Raw genomic sequence first — 20,718 nt, 5'->3', positions numbered from 1 at the left:
AGAGCTTGTTTTCTAATAAATAATCAATAAAAGGGGTACTTAATGTAATGTGGAAATAATTATTGATTGTAATACTTTCTGATTCTGAACATTTCCCAGCAGGGAAAACATACATCCATTGCCTAGTCAGTCAACATCAGTGAATCTGTATAACTAAATCTCTATTATTATATTATGTGAGTTCTCCCTCTCTGACTTTTCTGTGGACATTTGCCTTGGTATCTGGTTTTACATTATGCTTTTTTAATCTTATTTTTTCTTCCTGTTGTTTCTTCTGTTATTTACTATTATTATCATTATAAAATTATAATACAAATATCTCAAAGTGTTGTACATAAAAATCAAAACATTAAAAAACCTAAAATTACAATGAATTAAAAGTAGTTGATATTGAAATTGCATTCAAAGGTGAAAGAGAGAAGATCTGGATGTTCAAGGTGCTTTAAATATATAATAGTAAGAACATCCTATATATTCCAGAAGAACATTCCAAAAAGTTGGTGCCTCTTTAGAAAAAGACAATTTGTGAGTAACAGCAATATTTTATCCCCTGGTCTATGATCTATCTTTCTTTCTTTCTTTCTTTCTTTCTTTCTTTCTTTCTTTCTTTCTTTCTTTCTTTCTTTCTTTCTTTCTTTCTTTCTTTCTTTTCTTTTCTTTTCTTTCTTTCTTTCTTTCTTTTCTTTCTTCTACTTTGCTTTAATTGAGGGTTTTTTGTCTTCTCTCTCTTTTCATATAAGTTTTCCTATCCTTCCAAAGAAATAAGCCAGGTTTTGCAACTGTATCCAAAAACAAGCCACACTGCATCCTTCAGTGTCCTCAACTTACAACAGTTAGTAATCAAAGTTATAACAGCATTGAAAAAAGTGACATTACATTTTTCATACTCATGACTATTGCAGCATCCTCATGGTCACATAATTAAAATTTGGATGCATGGCAACTGGTCATATTTATGACGGTTGCAGCGTCCTGGGTCAGGTGATCACCTTTTGCAGGTGATCACCTTCTGAAAAGCAAAGACAATGGGAAGCCAGATTCTCTTAACAACTGTGCTACTGCAGTGATTCACGTAATAACTGTCACAAGAAAGGTTGTAAAATGGGTTAAAACTCACTTAACAACTGTCTCACTTAGCAACATAAATTTTGGCCTCCATTGTGATTGTAAGATGAGAACTACCCATATAGGTTTTGTAAACAGATTAAGGATTGTTGTATTACAAAGAAACAAATTTAGAGACTGGTTTGGCAGACCAATTCAATCGAACATTATGGTTCGGATTTTGCCTTGGAATGAAAAATATTTTGTGCTGGCACAGGGAGACACATTATCAAAATGTGTAAGCCTCATTTGAGGGAATTTTGGGGAACAAGAGAAAAATGACTGAAATTTGTTAGGTAATCAGTGATTCAGGATTATGAGAATTGGCCAGCAAATACTGGCAACTGGTACAGATGATAAGGATTATTTCTGAGAAAAACTTGATTCTTCAGACTGACTCCTAATTTTTAGTTTTGAGATCATTGTAACTCCTGCTCTTTTAAACCACTACAAACACTTACAAGCAGAGTTCTCTAAAAATCCAATGAGGTAATAAAAATGTTCCTGCGTGGAGATGTTTTTATGCGTAATTAAGTCTAAAGTAAAAACAACTGGCAAGCTTCTGATAAAGTACTATGAGTCAGGATATTGAAGTCCTTGACTATCATCATTTTGGGTGAATGTTTTAAAAACCACTTGCCATTAATTAAATATCAAAAAAGAGCTATTTCCGTTACTCTAATTACTTAAATGAACAAATGCATGCCAAATAAAGATGAGAAATGCCATAGAATGACAATTTTCTTGATTAATATGTTCATAAGATTCACTGTTTTACATTTGTGCCTAGTACAGGACACCCAGTATCTTATCCATCCTAAACAGTTTAGAGCATTACTTAACTTTATAGTGCTTTCTTTGGTTGTGTACTTAATTCATTCTCTTGATCAATGATACTCATTTTAATTTAAGAGGAATTAATAATCAAAGTAGGCAACAGTTCTTCATATTGCAATCATGAAGAATCGATCTAGACATTCTGTACTGTTTGCAGAGCATTAGGTGGAATCAGCTCTAGAATGTATGACAATGTGTGAATAAACATTGTTTATTCAATGTGTGAATAGAAAACCTCCCTAAACAACTAATACATAATAAAGTGCTTAATGCTTTATTCAATGTTTCTAGATTCTTACTTCATTTTCAGTCATGACATTCGCTGGGTTGTCTTTGATCTATAATTATTCCTAAAATCAATTTATTGGATTGTTGAACTGTTGCACACATTACACATACTGATGAGAACTAACATAAATGAGATTCTCGTTTACCCCCAAACTTCACTACCTGCTTACTTTCAGCAGTCTTGGGTACTAATCTTGAATTATGGTCTGAAGTCTGCTATACCATTTTTTTATTTTTTTTTGCTTTCATCCTCCACTGCAAACTTCAACATTCTTTATGTCACCCATTAAGTACACAACCAAAGATTGAAATGTTAGTATAACTAAGGAAGTATTTTGCACAACTATGTATATACATTCCGCCAACTACTATCCTGCTGGTGGCATCGCTCAAATATTTTATATGTCCTTTATTAATTGCATTTACATCCTAGCTTTCTTCCAGGAATTCAGGGCAAACATTGTAAATGCATATAAAAACATGCAAAACTCTTTTTATTTAAAACTGTGAAAGGTGGTAATGCAGTTTGTAGTTTAGTTAGATCTGAACAGAATCTGTCCCCCACCTTACCTCAATAGTTTATCTACTGCAGCTTCCGAAATAATAACATCTACGTATATGATGTCTCATCTTCTTTCCTGTTATTCTGCCTTTGAAATTGTGTTGTGCCTAAATAGCTGGACAGATATTTTAAAAGCATTACACATAATAGATATAATTTACAGCATTACTTTTCAATTTAGGATAACATCTTTATATTTGTGTGTTTTACACTATGCAAAACTCATAAATAGTCATAATCCAGAGTTTACTTCTAACGAGTTTTCAGACTGCTAGAGGGAAATGAATCTCTGAATACTATGTGGCCATTGGCATTGGGACTCATAGCCAATTTTGCATTCTTGTGTCATTGAAAAGGAAGAATCTGAAGACAAGTCATATTAATTTATTTTGTGTTTCTCTAGTCATTCTTCAAATAACACAGAGGAAGATTGTGCCTTTTCCCCAAGAACCCATTTTTGAAATCAAATTGACATCTTAGATTTGGTGAAAATATGGTAACTGAAAAGAGATGAATTTTTTTCAGCTGTATAGTCAAAATCTAAATATAAAACAGAGCATTTCTGAAGCAGATGCCCTAATGATCATCACAGTTTTACATTAGATTTATCTTCTACAAACATTTGGCTTTAAAAGCACATGAGATTCATGCATACTTCCCCATTCACATTAATAGTAAGACACAGATGGTAATTTTCCTTTAGCAGTCCTAGAGACTGGGAAATTGTAAGGACAAAAATTCTTCTATGAAAAAATTCTACTCAATGGAAGCATTATCTCTTTTCATCCTACTATAATCCTGTATACAAAGTATTATAGCAATGATAGTTAATACCACCATTACTATAATACTTTGTGTACAGAATAACAGTATACAGTATACAAAGTACTAATGGTAGTTAGTACTTTAGACATATGAACTATGTCTAAAAAGATACATAAAATAAGGATTGAGTACATTATATCTGTAACTTTGAAAGAATTGACACAGCTTGATGGAACATAATCAGTCCTAAAGTAATCAGTCCTTAATTATTCAATCATTCGCATTAAGTCCTTCACACAGAGGCGAAAAATAGTAACACAAAGCAACATTCTCAGAACTTTATTTTGGATTGAGTTATATCTCAGAAATATCTACAGGACCATATGCTTCCCATCCAATTTTGTGGATAATACAGTTCTTAAATCTTCAGTGACATATGAGGAACAAATTAATACATATATTTCTTTCTATTACCATTATATTGAAATGATGCATAGCAGCCCGTTTCTTAATTATAAATTCATAATCACCTTTTCTAAAAACTCTGAATGTCTGATCAAAATTAACAGACAGTAAAATTTTTACTGTAAGTACTGCAACATATAGTTCATAATTTTAAAATTCAATTCAAGAGTGTAATATAGGAGTTAATATCCAATTTAATTTATTACATCACTAAGCACCTATTTAACAAGAGTCCAAACTATTATGTCAACCTCTAGACAGAGTTTTCTATTTGGATAGAATAAAAGAGCCGCTACTTTTCTTTACATAGAAGCATCTTGAAATAATACTCTGACATTTTGTTAAAATACTAATGCCTTATTTCTTATTATACCAGCTTTGTTTTTACACTAAATGAAATTAGTCACATTTAAGTTGCAAGTCTGCGCTCTCATACTTGAAAATAAGTCCCACTGATCCAATTGGATTTACAACTGAATAGAAATAGATAACTAGAATAACCAATGGTTGACAATCATTTTGAAAAACAATGTAACTAGGTCAGTGGTGGCATAGAACCTATATTTTAAAAAAATAATTCAATGCTTCTATTAACATGTGAGATAAAATATATTGGGGAGGAAGCTAATACCCACTGCCTGAATAATTTTATTCTTTAAGAGAATAGTAAATGCAATTCTATATTTTTATTTTTTTAAATTATTCATCATGTAATGATTTTACCAGAAGAATTTTTAAAAAATGTAGAAATCTCAAATGTAAATGGACTTCTACAAAGAAACACATAATTTCACCTTCCTTTATTCCGTATACAACCAAACCTTTATATATGTATTCTTCTGGTCAGGAAACAAGAATATAAATCTGCTGTTCTGCATTTATGGCAAAAAAATGAGCATTTTAAATAAAATAAAAATTAACAGTTTTATAATGTTGTACATTTATTTACTTCCCTGAGGTTTTTCTTGCCTGATCCCATGTTTGGAAGATGAGATTGAATTTTACTGTGTTTCAAATTCCACTGGTTCTATTTCATATAAGGAAAGATTTTGTCTACTGTGATATATTTACATACATAGGAGGACTTCAGCGAAGTACATCTCTACAATGTACTTCATTGTAGTCACTGAGAGCCTGAACAAAATTAGGAATCACTAAGGAAACAGGATACCCACATGGAGCTATGCCAAAAAGGGCTATTCAAAGAATTATTTGTCAATGCAGATATATATTACACACACACACACACACCTTCCCAAGTCCTCTCATGGTGATGTTCTTATACTGTAGTTATAATGAAGCTTGCTTGATATTTTGCTTGTTTATCCCCCACCTTTACTATTTTTAACAAATAACTCAAGTTGGAAAACATACTCAAACACACCTTCCTCCTCCTATTTTCCCCACAACAACTACTCTTTGAGATGGGTTGGCCTGAGAGAGAGAGAGATTGATTGCCCCAAAGTCACTCAGCTGACTTTCATGGCTATGGTGGGACTTGAACCTACAGTCTCTTGTTACACATAGAACAGTGTTAAAAACCATGTTAGCCCTTTGAGATAGCCCATTTGATGACCCGGGGTGTGGCACAAAGGCAACACAGTCAAATAAGCAAGAAATGTCCTTTTTAATACCCCCAACTTTGCCACCAATGTCCAGGTTACCTTCGGCTGAAGAAAAAACTCTCCCAAGAACAGTCTTTAAATGGAGGAAATTCAGTCCAAAAACAAAGTACATCAAAACTGTAACTAAAATCCAAACAAACCATGCTGCAGTAATTAACTTGACAGGGCAGGAGAAGGAATTGTAGACTTGAAAGACCAGTAAAACACATACATTTGGGAAGACACCAAGAACCCAGATAAGCATCCACCATGTCAGATAATTCACGATTTTCTCCCAACAACTTTGCTGTGCCTTTTTAAACCCTGTGTTCCCAGCTGCAGCTAATGAAGTGAATCAGAGCCCTTTCCTCCTACATAAGCCATGCAACTCATGTTGCTCCCTTCTCCATTCCTCCCTGTGTGCCCTAGGATGAAGAGGGGGTGGGCCTGGGTCTTCCTCCAAATTCCCTCTGCCTTGCCTCTGCCTGTTCCCTGCTCTGCCCAGCCGGCCTTTGCCCTTCCCCAGTTTCTTCCACAGCCAAAGGAGCCACACTCCCACTCCCTGTCAGCTGCTCAGCCTTCCCCTCCGAATCAGATTCCAACAGGGGCACGACAGCCCAAAAGAGAAGCATAACCAGATGCATTAGCACTGTCTTTAAGATCACATTAAACAGAATCTTGAAAGACTTAAAATATTTCTCCACTACTCTCTTTTGAGTATCTGGAAAACAAGGGAGGGTCTCTTCTCAAATGCTTCCCATGCTTTTGCTTTGGACTGAACTGCTCTTATCAGAAGTCACCCTAAGCCCGTGATGGCGAACCAATGGCATGTGCCTCCCACTGGCCAGCTGGTCTTTGGGTCTCTGCTGTGCATGAGTGGGGGTGGGGCACGGGCGTTGTGCATGCATGTGGGGGGGCATGCATGGGGGGTCACACACATGCATGGGGCACATGCATGGGGGTCACAGGGTCACATGTGCATGTGTGGGGCGCATGCGCAGGGCATGCACATGCATTGCATTTTGGGGATATGCACATGCTTTGGGCACTTGGTGCCAAAAAGATTAGCCATCATTGCTCTAAGCTCTGGGTCTTCTTCCTTTCTCCCCAGGTCATCTCCATACACCATCAGATCATATAAAACATCAACATATGAGGTAATTCCACAAGATTAAGGAGAAACCTAAATTCTGTATTTGCTAAATATTGAACCCATTTCCATGATCTTTTGGTTGACACAAAGAAAATTGATATTACTCTGTTTTTTATCAATGTGGTTGTGTTTTAATATCTAAGAATAGAATTTTTCATGATGGTTTTGCATGTCTTCAAGATAAATATTTAATAGCTAATAAACAGAGCAGTTCATGTCCAAAATAAAAGAATAATATTGTCAGCTTCAGAATTTTTCTAAAAATCCTATGTGAAACACTCAGGGCACTTGTTACTATTTTGCAAAACTACATTGAAAGTATAATCTCTGTTGTTTTACTTTGTTGTCTTCTATCAAGTATTTATGCAAATAAGATGTTAATTGAAGTAACTATAACTGAAATTACGCTTTTGCAACCCTTTTTATTGATAAGATCATGTGGAAATCTAGACAACCAGTATTTAAAGCAGTTGTATGAACTGTCCTGCAAAATAAAACTTACCAAGATCAGTTTCATGTCTTTACAATATGTCTTATCAGGTGTAACCTCCCCTCTCAAATATTAACAACTTTTAATTTTTCTTAAGTGATATTCTGATATTTGGCTTATTAAGAACAAAGTACAATATTCTAGCTATAACACATTAACTACTGAATAGGGACAGAGATGCTAATGTGGCTAACAAAGTTTTGAAAAATGCTTTGCACACTCTTAACACTCTTCACTATTACTGTATATGTTAATAATAATCATTTATCCTATTTCTTAAAATGTAACTCTTTAAATTAATCACATCAGCAGCATTTAATGGAGTGTAAGATCACTTTAATAAAAGCAATCAACCCAAAGAATGGAATTGTCTTGCATTTCAAAGCCTCACCACTTCATTTCCACTTCAAGGATGTTTGGAAAGAGGGGATATTGTAATAAAAATGAAACATAAGGAGGTTACTTGAAAATTCTACAATAGTGTATATAATGCATTCTCACCAACTATAAGTCAAATGACAACCAATGTGGAAAAATTCATGATGGGACAGAAGATCATCACAACAATCAAGGAAAGTCTAGACGAAAAATCTCTGTGAAGTAGTGACATCCTTCAATGAATAATATTCAGTTGATGGTTCCGCTTTCTCAACTATAAGACTTTTACTTTTGCACTATAGCTTTTTTTGAGCCCTAAAAACAACATAGCAATGTAATGTATGTCTCAATTATATTCCCATATTGTAGACATAATTCTACAGGTTCCTTCCAGCAAATGTCTGTAAGAGGTAAAGCAGGTTTACACATTTGGAGTTTGTCATGTCCAACTTCACAACTGGGAATCAACCAATTGCTTCATGCAAGGATTTTATTGGCTTGTCCTCTGCACTATGTTGTAAGCAATTGGCATTCACCACAGAGTCAAGCCTGATGTCTATATATTACCTCATGAATTAAGGGAAGTAAAGCAGTTCAAGGAAGCAATATTTCTTACCTTAGTGCAAAATACTATTCTGTTACTCTTCCTGAAGTATAATTCCCCAATTTCCTTTCTAGTTTTAGCCAATTTCAACTTGGTAGGACCAGTAAATGTACACTCAGAGGCTTTCTGCTCACCTAAGTCTTGTCTTGGCCAATTCAGTACAGGCATCATAAGAAATTCCTCTACTGGTAGACTGAGTGCCTTAATCCAGCAAATTATGCCAAAAAAGATACTATCTGAATTGAAAATTGCATCACCTTTAATTATACACAAACCTAAACAATCTTGAATTGTTAAACAAAACAGCACTTGCTTCCAGCAGGTTTAAAAATGGATTCTGATCCTTTGGGTATATAAATCATCGTTACTTAATGGCCCAAAGAGAAACAGCCAGTAGGACCCAAACCTCGGTCGCTCTTCCACTGACTCCACATATTTTAAACTTAAATCTGTACACACTTTCAAGCTGATTCACCACTATCACATATTCCTTAGAGGCCAATAATTTAAACTGATATCTTTGCGCTTCAGCAGGCTTCTGATTTGTTTTTGTTTTGTTTTTTTAAAGACACATAGGCACCGTGCATGCAGAAATTCTAACTCTTAAAAAAAAGGAGCAAGCAAAGAAATGTGTGTGGCAGTTTAGAAATAGCCATTTAACCAAATTGCATACCTGTGCTGTGTCAGCTGTATAGTAGATTCATCTCATTCCATTGGTCTAATGGATGGCAATTGAATTTAATTAGTGAAACTACTTTGACTTAGTCTCATACTGTGCTGAATGTAATGAAATCTTCCCCTCTCCCTCTCTCTCTTCCACTGAAGAATGTCCTTAAACTGCATTCCACTATCAGAATATTAACTGCTATCTGTGTTATACTTAAAGCCATAATGTTTCATCTTTCTTTCAGGGATTTAAATTTCTTGTATAATGTAACAAAAGTCATTTTTAAGAAAAATTAACTGATAAATGTCATTTCAAATCTAAAAACTTTGGGCCCTGAAAAGATTAGATTCAATTCCTACCCTTGCTTAATTAGAAGCACTTTTATAGTAATAACAATATGAAAGACTTTTTCCGGATCAATATTTGAAATTTAGTTCCATGCTTCATTCTCAAAAAGAAGTGAGCCTTACTAAATTACCTCCGTATGGTTCTCTAAAATGTATGTATGTATGTATGTGTGCAGGGGTGGGATTAAAAATTTTTAACAACTGGTTCTGTGGGCATGGCTTAGGTGGTAGGCGTGGCTTGGTGGTCATGTTATTGGCTGGGTGTGGCCAACTCAATATCACTCACATCGAGGCACACATCTCCTCACCTGGCCTCTTCATGACTGTGGGGATGCTGCAACAGTCATAAGTATGAAAAATGGTCATAAGTGACTTTTTTCAGTGCCACTGTAACTTTGAATGGTCACTCCACACAAGCAAGTACCAGCAAAGGAGGGGAAAAAAACTCCAGAGACATTCCAGAGACAGGAAGTCTAGTCCTGCCAAGAACGTAATAAGGGTTAACTGAGAGGCAGTTTCTGTAAGCAACACCAGAATGTTTCCTTCTTGCCTCCCTTACAGGATTAGGCCAGTAATTTCTTCCAACAACTGGTTCTCCGAACTGCTTAGAATGTTAACAACCGGTTCTAGCGAATAGGTGCGAACCTGTAGAATCCCACCCCTCTGTGTGTGTGTGTGTGTGTGTGTTATTTGTGCTCACCAATGCCTGAAAGCAGTTAATCAAAATTGGGCTGAGTTCCTTTGATTCAGTCTTGACTTCTGGCAACTGCCTGGACTAGTCCCTGTGGTTTTCTTGGCAAGATTTTCAGAAGGGGTTTGCCATTGCCTCTTTCTAAAGCTGAGAAAGTGTCTACCTCAAGGTCACCCAGCTGTACTTAGGATGGAGCTACAACTCACAATCAAGATCAGAGCTCTCGATTCAAAGTTTAATTCCTTTGACCACTATAACCAAACTTCTCTAATCAAAATTTTTGTTATACTTATACCATTAATGTCCATATATCCCCCCCTCTCTTTACTGTTTGCAAAAAACATCAAAGTTGTATGATGTAATCTAAGAAGAATTGAGGTACTCCAACATCTTGACCTGAACAAGCAATCCAGTCTAACTTCTTCAATATTCTATTTCCATTCATTTATGAAACAGATTTCTGGCATTCAAACCAATTTATTTGTATGTGTATATGTATACAGGTAATCCTCAACTAAAATTTCTGCTGTTAAATTAAGCATTTGTTAAGTCAGTTTTACCCCATTTTATGACCTTTATTGCCTCAATTGTTAAATGAATCACTCCAGTTCATGTTCGTAACCTGGCTGTTAAGTAAATCTGGCTTCCCCATTGATTCTGCTTGTCAGAAGGTCACAAAAGTGATCACGATCTTGGGACACTCCAATGGTCATAAGTATGAACTAGTTGCCAAGCATCTGAATTTTGATTACATGATCAAGGGGAAGTTGCAAAGGTCATAACTATGAAAAACAGTCATGTCACTTTTTTCACTGCCATTGTAGCTTTGAACAGTCACTAAACAAACTGTTGTAAGTCGAGGACTACCTGTATATATGTGTATGTAAGTGTGCTTGTATGTATCTATACCTCTGTAACTTCACCAATCCATCTATATCATCCATCATCATCTATCCCTATAATCCATCCATCTATCTATCAATCCATCCATCCATCTCCATCCAGCCACCAGAAATGCAAGTGTGGCAAATCCAGGGATGCAGCATTACTGGTGAAATAGTGCCAAAATCCCATGCAGAAATGCCTTTGATGTTACACCTGGGCATAACCAAATAGCCTGTGATCTGTCTGATCCATGGCAATAACAATATCACATGGGCAAGAGAAAGAGGTTCAAACCTTGCATCTTATTTCTACAATAAATAGGATTTGCATTTTACACTGGGCAGTTGTTGGATTTCCTCTAGTTCTTTTCTATAAACACACCTTGTTTGAGGAATGACATCTTGGAATCACTGCCTACAAGGCTTGCAATTCTACTTGAGGCCAGAAGAAATCTGACCGTTCCATTGGTCAATAGCTGACTCAACTTTGGGAATATTTACGAAATAGCTACTATTCTTTCAACCTGTTTCTAACATTCTTTTGATTTACAATAACTGATTGCCTTTATCAGTGAGGAAGAACAAAAAAATGTGATTCAGAATCACATTCATAAACCATCCCTATGAAAATCAAATCAGAGAATCTAGTGCTTTAATTTGTAATGCTTCCCATGAACCGAGCTATATTTTCCAAACCTTGGATGAACATAAGTGGCCAGGATGGAGCATAAGGGCATGATTTTTTTTTCATATTTTGCTCCCTTCAGAATATCCCACCCTATTGAAATGACAGGGAAATTCATGCATGAGTGAAAGTCATTTGAGACTTTCACTGGGGAATGTCAGGACTTCAGATCTAATGGATTCAAAGCTGTTTCTCTACCAGGAAATGTCCAATTGTTAAATTGCCTTCAGACTATTCAATGAAATGTGTCAATGATAGCCTTCTCTAGATGTGATAAGATGCTCACAGTGGATGGATCCTCCCTTCTCCCTATCATTTTAGAACTTTTGATTATGACTGATATATGTTGGAGGTATGCATGCAGATATGGATTACAGAATTACCACATCACTGTACATCCTGAAAAAATTAATGTCTACTAAGTAGCAGAGAAGATCTCTCCATACAAAATAGATTACACATAAAAAGGTAGTATTTTTTCCATTGGAGTTTTAAATAAATCGATGGGATTGCTGTATAATAAAAACAAATTATCCAAGCCCCAAGTGGGTTTTAAAATTATAATGCTCCTAAGACATTTCTGATGGTTTTTTACAAGATATTTTATAAATATGTTACCAGAAAACACATTATGGTCTCTTCCAGTCACACTCTGATAATGATTTTAAATGGCTGTTTTCTTCCTTTTCTACCTTTTGTTTAATTACAGCTTACTTTTCTAAAATTGTGCTGAAATATTTCAGTAATTTTGGCAAGAACTGTTGTGCACTTTTTATGAAAATGCTTTAGGACAGAAGGACTTGTTCAAATTGTATGAAAAAAATAGATCAAGAGTTTTGTAAATGAGATAAATGTTTAGGTGGTCATTTATGCTATTGCCAATTTATAATAAATGGAGGCTTGTAGGAAACTTTAATGAACAAATAATTCATTAAGGCATTTTCCATTTTCCACTGATGCAATTATTGACTGCTTGAGAGAGAATAAACACTAAAATAGAGACATATAGAATAAGTGCTTTATGCTTTTTAATGCTACCTATCAGACTGGCATTTTAAAACATAATTTCCTACTGCTAAGGGATCATACTTTATCCGATGAGAAAATTATGGCCATATGAACTATACAGTTAACAGGAATATTTGAACTAGCATAAATGAAACTCAGCATCTTGCTCCAAAGTCACATATTTAATTCCTATTTCTGACTTGAACTTGAAGTACCAGGGAGCAGAAAGTCAAAGCACTAAAGCTGATGCATTAGTATATTGAACTGCTATGCTGGCAACCAAGACTGTGCAATTTTGGAGAGAATCCAATCTAAAACAAAAGCAATCAATTTCCAGGTGTAGGGCAGGGGGTTGGAAATATGCTATTGTGGAGCAATGCAATCTGAGGCAAAACATAGGGAGGAAACAGGGTAAGATTACATCATTGAGGATCACAGTGCAGCTGGACAGTATGTTTGTTTGCAGAAAGGTACATTATTAAAACCTATTTATTATTAAGGAAAATGCTTTCATCTACTGATTATATCTAGAACAATCACACAAGACAGCAAGTAACAAGAACTGAAAAGAATGGTTTGAAAAATGCTGGAAAAAAAACACCGTGACAAGCTATAACAATGGGCAGGATCCAACAAGAGTAATTTCAACAGAAACAAATGCGAAGTCCTTGTCAGGCACAAAAAATCAGGACCATACATTAGGTGTACGGTCTATAAAGACTTATTGCTTGAACCTATAAACAAGAATCTAGTCAACTAATGGTCAGTACTAAATTGACACTAGATAAGAGTAAACGGAATTCAAGGGAGGGCTGGGTTTGGAGCATTTGTGGACATGTAATGATTCTAGGCTTAGACCTCTCTTGATTCTGCCCCCAGGCTCTGCCTGTTCTCCTACAGTCCTTCATTTAAAAAGGAAAATTCCAAGGCAGAAACTAAAGATAGGACAGATTCTATTTGGCAGGGCCACATGCAAAAAGGATCTGGGACTCTTGGTAGATTATACACTGAACATTAATGATGTAATGCAGTTATATTTATTCCTATTGAAGAACACTTAACTTGAACTACTGTTCAACCTGCCATATTGAATGGCAATCTTTTCTGTTGTTTTGATCTGACCATGCTTGGAATAACTTGTCTTCATTTTTAGGGAGCAGGTTGACAAAAGTACATGTTTGTTTATTAAATTCATACACTGCCCATCTCATCATCAAGACCAACTTAGTGTTTTCAGACCAGCAACTAAAATGACAAAGGACCGGGAAGGAAAAAACCTATGAGAAACTAGAGTACATAATGAGAGAAAACTCCATAGAGACTTAATAGTTGTCTTCAGGAATATGACAACTGAAGACAAGTATGACAAGAACTGTCGTGAATTGTTCCATAAGACAAGGAGTGTAAGATATCCACCAACATGGCATAGTAGTTAAGTGCTGGACTCAGAGCAGAAAAGGCCAGGTTCAAACCATCCTCAGCTTAATAAATCCACTTGGCCATTCACTATGAGTCTTAATTCAGTCCAGCTACAAGGTTATAGTTGTCCAGTTTTCACAGCTGTACAATGCCACTCGAAAACCACTGATTTAACTATTGCATGTTTTGTTGTTACTGAAACATTGTTATATTTCCTAGTTTTATCAAATGGCAAATAAATGGGCAATTATTATCAGACAAATGTACTGGGCTTTTCAAAAGGTGGGATTTCTTTTTAAGCAGAATGGTGCCTTACAGCAGAACTGGAAGACTAAACTAGCTCTAAAGGAAGAGAAAAAGCCATGGGTTCTGGTTCCAAAATAGATTTCTACATCCATTTAAAGCTTTTGTGTAACAATTTTTAGCCTCTAAAAAAGGAAATACACACATTAAAATATTTACAAAATATTCTCCTGCTAGCCAGACTTTCTTCTTTTTCCTGCTGACATTCTCCTGATCAGGGAAAGATGGATAGATTCCTGAAGAAGCAGGAATCACTTTTTATATTACAAATTGTTTTCACTAATAAAACCATACAACCAGTTTCTATTCCCACACCTTCTTGTTTCCTGTTGAACTGCTGGAATAATAGCTAGATCTCCCTCAGTGGCTTCATATTCCCTGAAATATAAACATATTATTGATTATTTAAATATGCATTATTCCCCAAAGCCAAATGTTATGACCACTGTTGTACATAAACAGTGTAGTAGTATGTTGAAAATTTGATATCACATATGTGGGGATGGGGATTATGTGGGGATCTGAACCCCTGCAACTTGGTTCTTCACTCATCAATTTCCTTTTTATTATGACACAGAGATAAGCATTTCAATGAGACTTAAATGGTATAATATATGTCACCATACTCATATTGCCTTTTGCATATAAGTAGTCCTTGACTTATGAACGTAAGGCAGAACCAGAATTTCCTTTGTAAGTCAGTGGAGTCATGTTGTGTTGGACCCAATTTTATGACCATTTTTACAATGGTCATTAAGTGAATCACCAGTCATTAAACAAATCCATGATTATTAGGCAAACTTCCAAATGGATGTTTTTTGCCGGAAACTAGCAAAAAAAAGGTTACATAGTGTGATAATATAGCCACTTCTCAAATGCCATATTTGTAATGGCCATGAAGGTGGTATGTGGTTGTAAGTGTGAAGACCAGCTGTAAGTATGAAGTGTAAGTGTGAAGACCAGACATTTTTCAGCCCAGTCATAATCTCAAATGGCCAGTAAACAAATAATTGTAAATTGAAGACTACATATATTTGATAGGACACTGGGATATATCAAAATAAATAAATATTGGTTACCTTCATTTATTTTTTAAATGAAATTATTTTCTTTATTTTTTTTCTGCCACTCTTAGCCAAATCCAGTTTGTCTCATTTTCTTTCACTTTTTCTATAACAGAAAACAAACAAATGTGCTTCACCACCACCACCATTTAAAAAAAACAAAAAACTCACCCCACATTTTAACTGTGACTAATTCAGAGCTAAATTCATGCAGAGTCTTATGGACACCATTATGACAAACTCGTGACATGCTAAATGTGAAGAAAACCATATGTTTAATTATCTCCTCTAATAATTGTATGTCATGTAATTTGTAAAATATTTTCTTCATATTGCAAACAGAATCTGACCTGAAACCCTGCAGTTACTCGCATTTGCTGGCTGAATCACTGGAAAACCAAGAACTAAATACTGCACCCCAAAAATGTATAATTTACAATGATCAACCAACATAATGCATTCCCCCCCTTTTTTGGTATTTATCAGCCATGCAGTCATCATTCTCCTCCTTACTACCATCTGTACATACTTTCCCAATAGACTATCACAGCTGTCCCGTTTTTCACACACACGGAACCTTTTATATGCTTCCCAACTGTTTTTAATAAGTGTTCTGTGCTTAGCACTGTAGTTCCTTTGTCTTCTTCTCAAATATGAAAAGATATTATCCCAACATACAGGTCATCTCAGCAAAAGGCTCTCCCTCCACTGTTTTTTTTTTTTTTTTAAAGAAAGAACAATGGAAATGTTTCATTGTTGAGCCTTCCAAAGATCCAAACATTTTAGATTCCAGTTTATGGATGAAAGGTGTTAAGAAAACACTTCCATGCATGCAAAAAATTATAACAGTGCCAAAATTCTACTTTACTTTTATAAAACTCAATTCATCCCTTCTTAGTTGTTACAGCATTGGCCGACTACTCAAACAGTCTGTCCCTGCCCATAACACCGATATCATATAGTCATGTCCATCATCAAGGAAGGAATCAGACTGGACTGGCTTATTATCAGGACTTCATCCAATCATAGGTCTCCAAAGGCAAAAGTTGCAGTAGGTGTTCTTTTTCAATGATGCAGAAAGGTGGGGGGGAGATGCATTTTCTGCAATTTCCATAGAAAAGACTCTATGGTCACAAAAAGGAAAAAGGAAGAGCTGTGACCTCAGTGGAAACGAATTCTTCTAGGAATGAGGTATTTGGGGTTTTGCCCAGAGTATCATGCTGCGAAGGACAATGAGCAGTGTGAGTCCAATTCCTCTTGAGTTATTATGTATCTCAACAAATTATCATTATTTTACATAATTATTACTATTCTGAGATGGAGAAAAGATGAGAAATGAAACAATGCAATCCTAAATTTAGTGGATCTTTTTTTTTCCAAGATTGTCTGGGCAATCTGAAAGTCTTCAGCATTTCCAAACTGAAATACACACTGAGATGAGAATGTAGATTGCCTCTTGGCAGGATGAAAAAAGTAACTGTGAATAATGGCTTTTTAAAAGGCCCTTCCACAGGCTACATAGCATTAACTACAAAATGCATTTCTACTAAGTAGATGGAAGTATAATTCTTTTCCCAGATTGATATTATTTCTTTTTTTAAAAAATAAGCAAAATATGAACATTCTTATCAATCGCTAGAAATACTGTTAACCAGGAAGAGTCAATGAGTGAACATATCTGGAATTTTAAGGTATGTTCTGGGCAACTTCATAAAATGGCTGACAATAAAGGACTTGCCTAGTCACAAAATGGATGAACAATGGGCACAATAAATCACAAAATTGGCAACTGAAAAGAAAAATTAGAGACGGCCCTTGCCAATGAATTTAATTCACTAGGATTTTACCCTCTCATGTTAATATAATTCCCTGCTTTTTTGGGAGAAGGTGCATTGCTGCATCCATTATTTTTTAATATTTGAGAACATCTAAAGAACCAATAAGCATGTCTGAAAATAAAGATGCCACTTTGAAATTATAGTAATTAGTAAGTAATTTAAGCATGTGATTAATTTTTAGCTAGACTATCATACATACATGCAGAAATATAAATATATATATATATATATATATATATATATATATATATATATATATATATATATATATATATATATATATATATATAGTGATATATATATATATATATATATATATATATATATATATATATATATATATATAATTCAACTCAGATATAGAACCTGTTAAGAAACAAAAGAAATCTCCATAGGCACTATGTTGCCTTTTCATTTTATTGTGGTACTTTTGTGTCGTCAAGACAAGTCCCTGCAGTTTTTTTGGCAGGATTTCAGAAGTGGTTTGCCATTTTTTCCTTCCTAGGGCTAAGCGTAAGTGACCGGCACAAGGTGAAACTTACAGTCTCCCAACTTCTAGTTTGATACACCAAACTAGCTCTACCATATTGCCTGCCTAAGTATAAAAATTAGTCCAGTATTAGCAAATATTTCTAATGGAAAAAGGATGTGAGTTTGTTCAAATGTAATTGTTGAGTAGGATAAAGTATGTAAAGAAAAGACATTCTAGCATAATTCCCACTGTAAGTACATAAAGTTACTTCTTTCACAATGGATTTTTGGACCAATATAGCATAGGTTATTTTATTATATACATCCTGGTATGTGGAAGTTACATCTTATTACTTTGAAACAGAAGTACAATGAATTATAAAAAGAGAGATAGGACATTATGTTGTATCTCAACAAAGAAGATAGATAAAAGAATCCTCCCACCCAAAATGTGTTATATTTCATTGAATGTTCATCAATTTTTAATTTCCTCAAAATGCCTCATACTTTTTATTTTCAAGAATCTCGATCAGTGATATTCTTGAAATAAGGAATTCAATAATGAAGGATACCTTTGTTATGAGATTGCTAAATATCTGCCCCAAAGGGCTCTGGAAGACTAGATTATTTTGATCCTTTTCCACTGGAATTTGGGCTGGATTATAGTATTGAAATCAGTCGTGTTTATAGATGACCCTTGGAAGGGTGATGGTGATGCATCCATTTTAGCCCTCCTGAATCTCTCAAGCGTTTTTTAAAGCCATCAACCATGGTATCCTTCTGGATGGGAATAAAGAATTAAAGGATTGGTGTGGGAGTTATGGTGCTTCTTTTTCCTCAGTGGTCAGTTCCAATCAGTGTCAGTAGGGGATAAATCAAGCCCTATGCCCCTTTATATGGGCTACCTCAGAACTCTGTTCTTTCTGTTCATATTCAATATATACACAAAACTGATGAATGAGTTCACTCAGAGGCATGGGGTCAGTATTATCAATATGCTGATGGCGCACCGGTATATACATCTCTTCCCCATTAAGATGTTGACTCAATGGTTGAAAGTTGTGAAGTTTTCTATGGGGAGGAATGGGTGGCAATATAACCCTGATGAGAGCAAATGGCTTCTTCATGACAATTCTGATGGATGTGACCAACAAATCAGTGGAGATGGTTCCTCCCATCAAATTCAAATATATAAAAAAATATCAACAGGCTATCTATATCAAGAAACTGAGAGCCAATCTTGTATGATTCAGAAATTAGAAAGGGGGGGAGATATTTTCTTTTATCATGGAAACACTTCATGTGTGACACAAGTGCTGCCTTTTTCTCTTCTGACAGATCACTAAAATTGACAGCAGTTCTGGCTGTAGTCCTGGGAGGCATTACATTATTCTGCACTGGTTCTGTGGTCTAAGTTAGTGGTCACCAACCAGTGGACCGTGGCCCACTGGTGGGCCACAAGAAAATTTTGGTGGGCCACAGAGAAATCTCACCCCCAGAGCACGCCCCCAAAGCAATTAATCCAGGCTGCGCAGAAACACAAGGCTGCACTGCCCACATGGACCATGGGAACACTCCCCGCCCACTCCAGCAAACTTGCCTGCTAAATTGCTATTTTTCCTTTTTCCGACCATCAGCTGTTCTGCTGTGCCAGGAGATTTAGATTAGCTAGGAAGCAGGAAATGGTTGGATTTCTTGCTTTCTAGCTAGTCTTTAGATCTTCGGCTCTACTTTTAAGCACAGCCGAACCTCCCTTAGGCCTGAAGGTTCTATTATTCAGTGCAGACTCACGGCAAACAAATTTTATGTGACAGACTGAGCTAGCCGATAGCAGATATATAGATCACTGAATGGTTCTGTGAGCAACTCAATCTGCCTGCCTGCTTTGCCTGATTTTGGGTAAAAGTTGCTCTTTTTTTTTAATAAAAAATTCAATATTTACATACATGGTGTGTTGTGAGTTAATTTTGTGAGTTTGCTTGCTAGCAAATTTTATGACTTTGCTTGCAAGCAAATTTTATGTGACAGACTGAGCTAGCCAATGGCAGATAGATAGATCTCTGAATGAATCTGTGATTCTGTAAGCAACTCAATCTGCCTGCCTGCTTTGCCTGATTTTGGGTAAAAGTTGCTCTTTTTTATAAAAAAATTCAATATTTATATAAATATTTATAATATTTACATACAAGCCATGCCCAGCCAGTCACATGATCACCAAACCACACCCACAAATTAGGCCATGCCCACAGAACTGGTTAGTGGTCCCTAGGATTTAAAATTATGAATTTGGTGGTCCCTGAGGTCCAAAGGTTGGCGACCCCTGGTCTAAGTCACAGTCACCATGGAAGAAAACAACCAGTGATTGGAAGTGCAGGGCTACAGTCAAAGGTGATTAAAAGGAGGACAGATTTGTGGTCCAACAAGGTTTATGTCAGCAGAAAATAAAAAACACTACTGCCACATTGGATCATAAAATGTCAAAGTTATCTAGCTATAGGTATAAAGTATAAAGTTGGAAGGAAAGGAGGACTTCATCAGAAAGACATAAAACTCGTGTGTGTGTGTATAGAGATAGATGGATGGATGGATGGATGGATGGATAGATAGATTAGATAGATAGATGATAGATAGATAGATAGATAGATAGATAGATAGATAGATAGATAGATAGATAGATAGATAGATAGATAGATAGATCTTCCCCCTCCATCCATATGCATATGGTAGGACAAGTCTAAATAATCTGCTTAAAGGAAGATTTATTTATTTATTTATAAAATGTACTGGCTGCCTATCTTACATAGGGTATCTCTGGATAGCTTACAGTTACATATAAGCTAAAATATAAAAAGTTAAAAACAAACATTAAAACCAAAGATACAGGGGAAGGGAGGATGCGGAGTTGGGGGAAGGTGGGAAGATATTTCTATAAATGCTTCTATTTTCAGTGTTGCAAATATAATATTTGCAAATGTACTTGGTTGCTTGATTTATAGAAAGGGATGGAAAAGAACAATTGCTGTAACTACAAAATAATTATTTTGCAAAAAATGGTGCAAGACTTTGTACATAATTAAATTGTTATGTTGCT

At 35.5% G+C, this 20,718-nt stretch overlaps 1 protein-coding gene across 12 annotated transcripts in view; it reads right to left on the bottom strand.

Annotated features, from left to right (window-relative positions):
* The window catches only part of NFIA (nuclear factor I A), a 479,105-nt gene that overhangs the window by 274,806 nt on the left and 183,581 nt on the right, over nucleotides 1-20,718 (bottom strand). The window lies entirely within an intron of this gene.

Source organism: Notechis scutatus, chromosome 3, assembly GCF_049901735.1.
Source record: "Notechis scutatus isolate UNSWTSFEM ecotype Mainland chromosome 3, rNotScu1.2, whole genome shotgun sequence".
NCBI lineage: Eukaryota > Metazoa > Chordata > Lepidosauria > Squamata > Elapidae > Notechis > Notechis scutatus.
This window is presented reverse-complemented; position numbering and strand designations above follow the sequence as displayed.